This window comes from Pelodiscus sinensis, chromosome 1 (genome assembly GCF_052426305.1).
Source record: "Pelodiscus sinensis isolate ZL-2025 chromosome 1, ASM5242630v1, whole genome shotgun sequence".
Classification (NCBI taxonomy): domain Eukaryota; kingdom Metazoa; phylum Chordata; order Testudines; family Trionychidae; genus Pelodiscus; species Pelodiscus sinensis.
In genome coordinates, this window is record NC_143052.1 from 323,799,014 (window position 1) to 323,810,307 (window position 11,294).

Below are 11,294 nucleotides of genomic sequence, written 5' to 3' on the forward strand. Positions count from 1 at the left end.
TTGTTTTTCCAATATACTGGTACCCAAAGAGCTAAACAACACTGCATGTCCATTAAAAGTAGCATTTCCAGTCTGCATCACAGTGTCAGCCAATCAGCATCATCCAAAGTAGTGACTTCAACTCTCCAAAGTGTATTGGTTTCCCTACAACAATGTAATCAGGAGAGTAGTTCTGATCTGAATGGCTGTGACTGTTTGCTCAGTCACAGTCCTGCTGAAGCCCATTGGGCTCTGCCATGAATATATACTGCATATAATTGTATGTATGATAGATGAATACATAAGTACATCGGTAATGAACTACTCTATTTTAGCACTGGGCTGAGGTGGTGTGGTCTGCAGAGAAGGATTTGTAATCAAGAGCTGCCTAATACAATGTTGATTGCTGGCCTCCATTTTGCAATTGCTTGATGTTTTGCTTGATGTTTTGTACATGTGTTTTACATGGGATCCTTGGGCATAATCTGAAGCCGAGTTGTCAATAGTTAGACAGAATTGCAGTTGGCTACATAAAGTAAGTAAATCATAAAACCACCATGCGGTTTATAGGCGGATTTTATTTGTTCTTTTTCCTACTCTGCAGGGATTTTTTTAAGGGTGTTAGGGGAGGCTTTTTATTGTTAGTTCTATCCTTCACGAATAGACATAAAAAGAAGCTTCTTGGACATCTGCAGTGGAATCTTAGTGAGCTACATGCTAGCTATTCAATAGCTTATGAGTACTTCCATTAACCCATCTTCATATAATGTTAAGGTTGTTGTTAACCTGACCAAGCCAATCAAATGGCAAGTTAAATTGTTGAGTCTATTCTAAATTTGCCTAGTTATATATGTTCCGATGAAAATGTTTCCTGTAACATAGGAAAGTGCTGAAGCTCACATGGGAAATGTATGGCTGAACTGAGAAGTGAACAGAAATCTTCTAATTCCCAGTGCAGTACCATTCCCACTAGACCATCCTACATCACTTTCATTGCCAGGCCATATGCAGGGATATAATGGGGGAAGAAGAATAAAATGTCTAAAGTCAAGATTTGTAAACACACACCTGCAATTTGTCTTCTAAATCCATATTTAGCCTTCTAAAGAAATGGCCTAATTTTCACAAGTGCTGAGCACCCAGCATCACCCCTCTAGTGTTTAATTATTATATTTTCAGAAGTGCCTAAGACTCAGATTTTTGAAGGTACATAGGTGCCTACATGTTAAAAATACTTTTGAAAATGCAACTTAGGGCCTAAGTTTCTTAATATTTTTGAAAAATGTACTTTCCATCTTTTATGTTGACACTGCATTGGTCTATGAGGCTGGAGGCGTAGGTTAAATGCTAATCTTGTAAAACTTTGTGAAATTTCTGGTACATTTTTGTACAGTATCAAAGTTGCACTTACAGTTAATAAATGTAGAAAAGAATTCTAGAAAAGAAATGAAACCTGTTTACATATTTTCCACAGGCCTGAATTCCTATAAGTTTTACACACAATTGCCCATATATTTATAGGTAAGCTGAAGACTCACTCTTAGGGGCCATTGTCTCAGAAAATCTCATTGCTGAATTTATTTGTGGTTTTCTGCAAACTATTCACAATGGGCAGCAGTTTAATAAACCTGTGTATATCTGTTTTGTAGCAGTCTAGTGGTTACTTATTTGGATGAAATATTAAATAAGTAGAGGTCATCAAAAATTTCCTAGGCAACATGATTTTTACGCTGTCTCAGCGTTCATTCAATCCATTGTCTCCCTCCTGGCTGTTGCCCCAGATGTCACTCTCTTATCTTTGCTCTCTTCTCACCTGCTGTCCTCTCCAGATTCTCCATCCCTCCTCCCTATTAATTCCACTCCCACTTTCCCCTTCCAAAATGTCTGCAGTCCCCATTTCTCCCCCTCTTCATTTCCTCTCATTCATTGAAGTCCTCAGCCAGATTTGCCTTTTCTCATCTTTGGGTGAAATCATGGCCTTAGTGAAGTCAGTGTGAGTTTTGCCATTGACTTCAGTGGTTCCAGGATTGTTGGAATGGTTGGAATGTCTTGGTCCAAACTTGTGATGCACAAGTAAGATGTTCCTCTTCCATGTGAGATATGATTGAGAAAACGCTTTTATTCAGAAAAGTGGAGTCCTATGTATAAATTATATGGCATATGGATGCAAGTCTGCTTAAGACTTCAGTGCATACATTTGGAATGTATATACCATATACAAACATACAAACAACAATTATTCACATACAACACATTTCTTATTTAATGATCATTGTACCTGTACACACACACACAGGCTATGTCTACAGGAGAGCCTTTTCTGCAAAAACATATGCAAATGAGGCAAAGCATGGAATATCATCACACCTCATTTGCATAATTAATGAGGCTCCATTTTTGCACAAGAGGCTTTTGTGCAAGAGCCGTTCTTCTGCATTTTTTTCAGGAAGAATGGCTCGTGCTAGAGGGGTTTTGCGCACAAAGGAGCCATGTAAACGGCTCCTTTTTGCACAAAAGCCTCTTGCGCAAAAATGGAGTCTCATTAATTATGCAAACGAGGCACAGCAATATTCCATGCTTTACCTCATTTGCATATTTTTTGCACAAAACTGGGGCAGTGTAGACATAGCCACAGAGTATGTTCCAAGTTGGGTGTAAATTGGTGTAACTCTTTTGGAGTGAATGAAGCTATGCTAGTTTACACTAGTTTATGACAGATTTGTTAATATAACATTTCTGCTGGAAGTTTGCTTTACATTTGATTTTCTGCTGATACTCTGTCACAGAAATGTCAAGATATTAAACCAGCAGGATACATTTTGCTTTCTTTGTTTAACTGAGTGCTATAGCTATTTTTGTCCACATTTTACTTTGTTTCCCACCTTGTCTTATGTTTCCAGCTTCACCTAAAAGGGCTAATAATTCCAGACATCACTGACAGCTCTTTCTTAACCTTGTACTCACAATTCTGAACAACTCTTGACATATTGTTTCCTCTGAGCAGAGTACTGCTAACAGTATAATGTATAAATGTAACACCCAAGGGCTCCTTTTTGGAAGTTGGACACAATCAGTGGAATTAATAGCACATATAAAGTGTCAGTACTTTTTTTTTGTATTACTTGGTGCAGTTATGCTCACATAGAACTGCTAGAGGAGTAGCTTTTACTGCTGTATGCTTACCATCAAGTTTCAAATTAAAGGTAGTGTAATATGGAAAATAAATCACTGAAAGGAAAAATATTATGTCCCAGGTACATGGCGATGTTAAAATACCTAATACCTGCAGGTGATTAAGAATGGAAGATCCAAAATAATTTTTATTGTACTTTTAAAAATGTACTTTTGCTATGAAATGGTACTGTTTGTGCTCTGTTTAAAATGTCCCAGCTTTATGTATGATGACATATGAGTGTTATCTAAGGGAATGTCTATACTGCAATAAAGCTCAGCTGACTCATGCTTGTGGGACATAGATTGTGAAGCCATCAAATTACATCAGAGACATCTGGGTTGCAGCTTGAGCCTTGATGTATGCATTATAATTTTATAGCCCCATTGCCCAAGCCCCAAGAGCCTAAATCAGCTGTCATGTGCCAGCTGCAGGGTTTTTATGCCAGTGTAGACATATCTGAAGGTACTTGCATGGACCCATTAAGATAAACATCTGAAAACCTCATCGTCTCTGAAGTAGCTATACTTACATAGGATAAATAGGAAGTGCTATTACCTCCATTTGCATATGGAGATGACAGAGGCACCAAGAGTGTAAATGACTTACTAATGTCACACAGGAAGCCAATAACAGCGCTCAGATGTAATACCAGATCTTACAAGTCCCAGGCTTGCCTACTGACCATTGAAACAAATTTCATTTTTTATTATTTATTTGCCTGCTGCACCAGGGGCATCGTACTAATTTTATGTCCTTGCTTGCCCTGGAAATCAGGCACAAGTGTAGTTAATTACAACCCACAGTTAATATATCTGTATTTCTATTATAGATAATTATGATGTAGTTACAGTTATGGCACCTAAAAGAGTGCTAAGAACATTACATAGTAAGCAAAAGACAGCCCTGTTCCAACAAACTCATAATCTAAGGCCCTGACCTGACGGCGATGTAGGCATAACCCACTGGTAAGGGCATGCTACAAGTCACATTCAGCATTTATGTAACTCATTCCTGCTTGGTGTGGAACTCTGTCCCTCTATATTGGCCCCTAGACCTCCTATCATTTAATGCAGGGTTGGGGAACCTCAGACCTGCAGGCCACATAGGATTCATGAGAGTTAGCCACTGGTGAGCTACTAGATGCCTTGTTTAGCTGATACAGACACAGACACTCACAGATTACAGTGACCACAGTTAGTTGTTACTATATATAAGGTTCCATGTACATCTAAGGATTTGCCAGGTTGCCTAAGAGAAAGACAATCACAGGCTTATATCCCTGTGCAGCAGCAGTTTAAAGTCTGTGAGTTCCCTGGAGCACAGGAACAGCTTCTTTTTGGTGTCCTCTCCAGTACAAGTGAATACAAAAGGCTTAGAGAGGAAGCTGAGCCATACCCCCAACCTCTATGCACCAGCCAACAAGGCTACGTCTTGACTGCAGGCTTTTTTCGGAAGAATCTTTTCCAGAAGAGATTTTCAGAAAAAACTTCTTCCGAAAGAGAGCATCCACACTGCCAAAGTGCATTGAAAAAGCGATCTGCTTTTTCTAAAGAGAGCATCCACACTGAATGGATGCTATCTCACATTTAAGCTGTGATTACTATGGACGGAGTGGTCATCAGGGCATCTGTGCTTTTTCCTCTTTCCTCTTCTTTTGAAAGAACTCCCTCTTCCCTGTCCACACATGCCTTTTTCCAAAAGAGCTCTTTCGGAAATAGGCTTCTTCCTCGTAGAAAGTGGTTTACCAATGTAGTGCAGACATACCCTAAACTACCCTGGATATTCCATGGGAAATGCTCAGCATCTCCAGGAAGATCCTATCTTTGTATGTCACAACACGTTTTTTGTTTTTTTTGTGGGGTTTTTTGTTTGAGGCAGTCTGCCTTTTTGAAGCAGAAATCTTCCCACAACATTGTCTGAGGCAGCGCTTCACTCCACTGTTCGTAATGTGGAGCAGTGGCTGAGGAATGACTGAGCTTCCATTTAAGACATAAGTCTATGAGTGAGGCTGGTGAACATTAGATAGAGATTTAGAAAAGAGAGGAAAAGGGTTGCAGATGTGACACAGTCAGGCGCGTACTCAATGATATATGTGCCTATATAAAAAGTGCAATTAGAGCCATTTCCAGCTAGTTTTTAAAAGCACTATAAAGGATTGCAATGCATAACTATTAAACAAATTCATAAATTCATAAAGTTTAAAGCTAGAAGGGACCATTAGATGATCTCTTATGCCCTGATATATACCTCAGGCCTTTACTTTTCACCTAGTTTCCACTGTAGTGAACCAATAATATACACAGGTTTGACTAAACTGTAACTTGGAAATGCTGCTCTTGAGTATTTTAAATGATTTTTTGGGAAAGGCAATTCGTTTCAAATTCAGAGATTTTATCTTTTTATCATTTCTCATAATAATTGCTAAAGATTTCTGGTTTGGAATGTGAATATTTTCATACATACAGGCTTTAACTGGAGACACTTTTCATTTCCTATCCTAAACAGATGAGCAGTGTGGGGTTTTTTTTTAATATAATGGAGATATACCAATCTCCTGAGAGGTCATCAGTCTAGTCCCCTGCCTTAACAGCAGGACCAAGTACCATCCCCAACAGATTTGCCCCAGATCCCTAAATGATCCCCTCAAGGATTGAGCTCATAATCCTGGGTTTATTAGGAAAATGCTCAAACTACTGAGCTATCCCTCCACCTAGCTGTATGTTTTCAAAAAGCTGATGAGTAACACTTCCTCAGTTGCTGCATTTCAGTAGTGGATGTGATTCCTATCGTCTAGACTGGCATGATTTTGCGGAAATACTTTTAACGGAAAAGTTTTTCCATTACAAGTATTTCCGCAAAAGCGCGTCTAGATTGGCACGGATGCTTTTGCTCAAAAAGTGCTTTTGTGCAAAAGCATCTGTGGCCAGTCTAGATGCGATTTTGTGCAAGAAAGCCCCGATTGCCATTTTAGCCATCGGGGCTTTTTTGCGCAAAACAGTTCTTCCCTGTCTACACTGACGCTCTTGTGCAAGTATTCTTGCGCAAGAGGGCTTTTCCCCGAGCGGGAGTGTGAAAGTATTTCACATTACAAAATCAGTGCTCTTGCTCAAATTCAAGCGGCCAGTGTAGACAGCTGGCAAGCTCTTGCGCAAAAGCGAGTGCTTTTGCGCAAAATCTTGCCAGTCTAGATGCACCCACTCTGTACAATCTGAGAACCCTTTAGGATGAAAGTACTGTGAAATAGACATTATACTTATGTGGTGCTCCTTAAGAACATATTTCTGAGATGTTTTCTCTGCTGGAACTAATACAGATAGATTAGATTGTGTAGTGTTTGTACGTAGGAAGTTCTTTATTACAGTGAAGTGAGGTTGGTACAATTGATGAATAAAACTCCATTTATGCATGCTACTTCAAGAGAGCACAACCCCACACATGTACAGTGACCTGATGACAGCCATGGAACTCCATAAAGATGTAAGGAACCACTAAAATGTAACAACTTTCAGGACTAGGGCCTGCATGTATTGGGTATAGCTAAATGAGTAGTCCTATGAGTCCATGTGTGATGTGCTTTTATAGTTATTAGGGGGCAGCACCCCCTGCTCACTATGCTTGCTAACCCCCTCTTTCTGGGGGTAGACAGCCCTGACTCTCCCCCTGGCCACCAGGGAGGTCCAGGATGAAGCATGGCAGCCCTGGCCTGCTCCCTCCCCCGCCAGCTCTGGGCCGAGGCCAGACCAGCACCGGCTCTCTCCCCGCCACACCGTCAGGCAGGGCCTTGGCTCTACCCCTTCCTTCTTACTGGCAGCGCTAGCTCTAGCTCTTTGCCATGCCCCCTGGCCACAGGGCAGGGCCAAGACCATGCCAGCCCCAACTCTCTTCCACCAGCCCCCAGCCTCCAGCCAGCAGGGTGGACCAAGACCATGCCAGCCCTAGCTCTACCTCCTTGTTCTCCCACCCCGCTGTGTCAGCTCCAGCTCTCTCCTATCCTCCTCCAGCCAGCAAGGAGAGCTGAGGCCATGCCAGCCCCGACTCTCTTTCCCCGACCACTGGAGGAAGGCTGGGACAAAGCCTTGCCAGGCCCCATGCTTTCCATGATGCCGTCAGGGGACTGGTGGCCGGGCTGAGGCCTTGCGCTCTTCCCCCTGCTGCTGGGGGAAGAGGAGCCAGGCTGAGGCTTTGCTAGCCCCCCTGTTATCTTCCTCTGCCTCTGGAGGGAAGGGAGGCTGAGGTCATGGTGCAGCATCCCTGACTGTCCCCCTCCCTCCTTCCCCCGAGCACCAGGAAGGGCTGAGGCTACCATGCGGCAGACCTGGCTCTTGAGCACTGGGGCCGTGTCCAGACTCAGGGGTTTTTTCGGGAAAAGTAGCCTTTTCCCAAAAAAATTTCCCCTGCGTCCAGACTCAAGCCGCGTTCTTTCGAAATTATTTCGAAAGAACGCGGCTTTTCTTTCGATGGTGGTAAACCTCGTTTCACGAGGAAGAACGCCTTCCTTCAAAAGTTCCTCTTTCGAAGGAAGGCGTTCTTCAATGTAAAGAGGCCGTCTTCGAAAGAGAGCATCCAGACTCGCCGGGTGCTCTCTTTTGAAAAAGCGGATTTCCTCTATCGAAAGATCCGCCTGCAGTCTAGACGCGATCTTTCGAAAGATGCTCTTTCGAAAGCATCTTTCGAAAGAGCATCTTTCGAAAGAAGCCTGCAGTCTAGACATAGCCTGGGAGAAGGAGAGGGAGCAGGGGGAGAAGGGGAGGGATGAGGCAGGCAGGATGCAGAGTGATGTGATGACATCACACTGTTGTCCCACAGGAAAAATGTTTTTGTATGTGGAGAGAGATTATCGATATTTCCTTGCTTGGAGGCCATGCTTATCAATTAAATAAAGTAATTCATGGTTGTACAAAAGAAAATGTCATAGTGGATGTTTACAATTGAAAAGATGTGAATTTGCCCACACATGGTTATTCTGATTGCTAAAAGTTCATGGGGGAAGGGACTTTATCTTACATTGTGCTCTGAAGGTAATAATAATACTTCAAATAATAATGATATCTAATATTGACTTCTGAAACATTTTTGGATTCCTAAGTGCTTGGCTTTCTTAACCAGTTATGTTACAACCCTTTCATTCTCTTGATAGATAGTTCTATTATATTAACTGTTATTTAATAGCTCAACCACATTTTTTTTCCTGAAACTGCTCTTACACAGTGTAGTTATTTGAATTAATTTAAAAGTAGCTTTTCCTCTTGTAAGCTCCAGCATGAGTTGTACAAAAAAGAGAATGTATAATGCATTAAGTTTGACTTCTCCAGTGGAGAGCCCGTGTCTGGGTTATTCATAACACTTAGTTTTTATGGAGTGCTTTCTTAATCCAGGTCTTGGTCCCAGTGAAATCAAAGGCAATGTCCCATTGATTTTCTTGGGACTAGGAACAGGCTTTTTATAAGCATTAATTTGTTAATTGTCATGCCACTGCAGAAAAGGTAAGTAGATAATTCTGCAGGTTAAAAGGAGCACAAATACCAGCCCTGAACAAGACTCTCCTACTCCAAAAACCTGGGAAAAGTATAAAAATACTCATGTCAGTAAAAGAAACAATGTTTTCTATATCTACTCAATTTTACAGAGAAAAGCCAAAAATAATTTGCACTTTAAGAAATAAGAGTGAAAGGAAATTCTCTACAGATCACCTAAAAGCTATGCATATGTCAGTAGAAATTATACCAGCTGATCTGGTTGCACTGCTATTATGAAAAGCCAGAGGTTTCCTGAACCGCTAGACAGTACCATTTCATTTTGTTTGAATAGCATTTGACGAATACAAGAAGTGATTGATATTTTGGTTTTGGCTGCACAAAGCAGTTAGAAAACAATAGTATTATTTTCAGTCTCTTCAATCTCCCAAATATATTCAGGAAATGTCACAAAAACAAATTGCAGCCAGTCACAAGCCTTTGATGCTGAGTCTTGAACAACTGAAGTAAAGAGTTTGTGAACAACAGTAGCTCACCCAAGCTAACTTCAGCCATTGAGGCTGACTCTTACAAATAATGATGAAGACATTTACAGAAAGCAGGATCAGTTTGTACATGATTTCCAAACAGAATAAGGGCTACATTAATCAAATCATTTATTTATAAGAGATAATGTGACCAGCTTTATTCTGCACATCCTGTTACTGTAAGCAATTTGAGATCATATTTGACAAATGCTATATTTCGACTGTGTATGGAGACTACGGATTTTGTCCTGGCTTTAAACTTTCTCAGTAGTAGATGTAACAAAAGATAACAGATGGCATTGTCTTTTAAAACATCTTTAGTCCATTTTTCATTTATTGTCTTTAGTTATAACTTCTTTGTTTTTACTACAAACACATCAAACATGAACAAACTCGGTTACTAACACTTGGTTACTAGGTTCAGGGTCACACTATTCTTACTTTCCATCTCACAAATTACCATCTTTCCTGCTGATAGAAGATTTTATGTCATGCACCATTCTACTGTCCCTCAGAGCAGAACTATGGAAGAAATGCATTCTTTTCATTACATTTCTGGTTCTCTTATGTAGCTATATTTTTGTCTACAATGTTCTTATAGTTGGTCTATATCAACAAAGAAAACACCAAACTGCACTCTTCAGAAAATAATTCAAATGACTAAAACAATGAGCCAAGAGGCATAAATACTAATCATGAGACATATCTGAAAATATCCTTCCAGTTATAATGAGATTATCCACTATCCCTGATATTTGCCTTGAAGACTTTACATAGCTCCCTGCTTTTTCTGTTGGCATAAAAATGGACAAGTTTATAGCATAAGGCTCCTGCCTCTGGGAGAATACTCCCTGCAGATTTCCACTCCAATGGATTCTTCATCCATTCCCAGTTTCTTAGGTGTAGCAGGTTGTTTATTTATCTATTTTTAATTAGAAAAAATAATCAGCTAATGATCCACAAATCATCACAGTATTATAGGGACCTCAAAGAAAATCTCCATTTCCATTTAGAAAATCTATAAAGAGTTTACTAAACACAGGTTCTTGAAAAACATTTCCAGATGAGTGACTTGTCATGAAAAATTTAACTCCTAGCACCATCAGTAACCCTAACAGTTAACTCCTATGGTTGACAATGGCCAGAGAGGTGGTTTGCCAGATAACTTGCCCCTGGATCACTTAGGGTACATGTACACTTGCTCCCTAGTTCGAACTAGGAATGCAAATGTAGCCAACCGAAATTGCTAATGAAGCGGGGATTTAAATATCCTGCACTTCATTAGCATAATCTCGCCTGCATGCTATTCCACTCACCAGCTGATTCAAACCAGGAAGTGCGCTCCAGGAGGCATTAGTTTGAACCCAGGGGTTTGATTTGAACTAATGCGTCACGGAGCGCACTTTCTGGTTCAAATCAGATGGTGAGTGGAATAGTGCAGGGGTGAGATTATGCTAATGAAGTATGGGATATTTAAATCCCCGCTTCATTAGTAATTTTGGTCAGCTACATTTGCATCCCTAGTTCGAACTAGGGAGCAAGTGTAGACGTACCTGAGGGTGCATGTATTCCGCACTGTAAGTCAAATTTGAGCTACTCAGATTGCAGATCTTATTTCAATGTTATTTCCAAATAGTTTATTTCAAAATTTGGCACTGTCAACACAGCACTTATTTCAAAATAAATCACTAATCTGAAACGTCTCTTACTCCTCATGGAATGAGGTTTACAGGGACATTGGAATGGCTAGCCTATTATATTTTGAAATAACAGTCGTGCTCAAAAGACATAGAACAGCTCTTTTGGGATATCTTTGGCATCCCAAAATAATGCCGCAGTGTAGACCTAGGCTTAGGGACTTACAGATCATAACCTAAGTTCTGATGGTGGCACAATATGAGCCCTCATACATTGATGGAATATCTTTCAGAGTGTGCATAGTGTGGGAGGCACAAATGTATTTAGGTACCTAACTCCCATTAAAATCATACCTGTATGAATTGACGCCATTAGGCTATGTTTAACACAGGGAAACCCCCCCCCCCCAAATCTCCAACCGTCTGTGGCAGCAAGTCTGGAGCCCAGGCTCAGAGGTCTAGTGCTAAAAATAGCTGTGTAGATGTGCTGACTTGCTAGAAC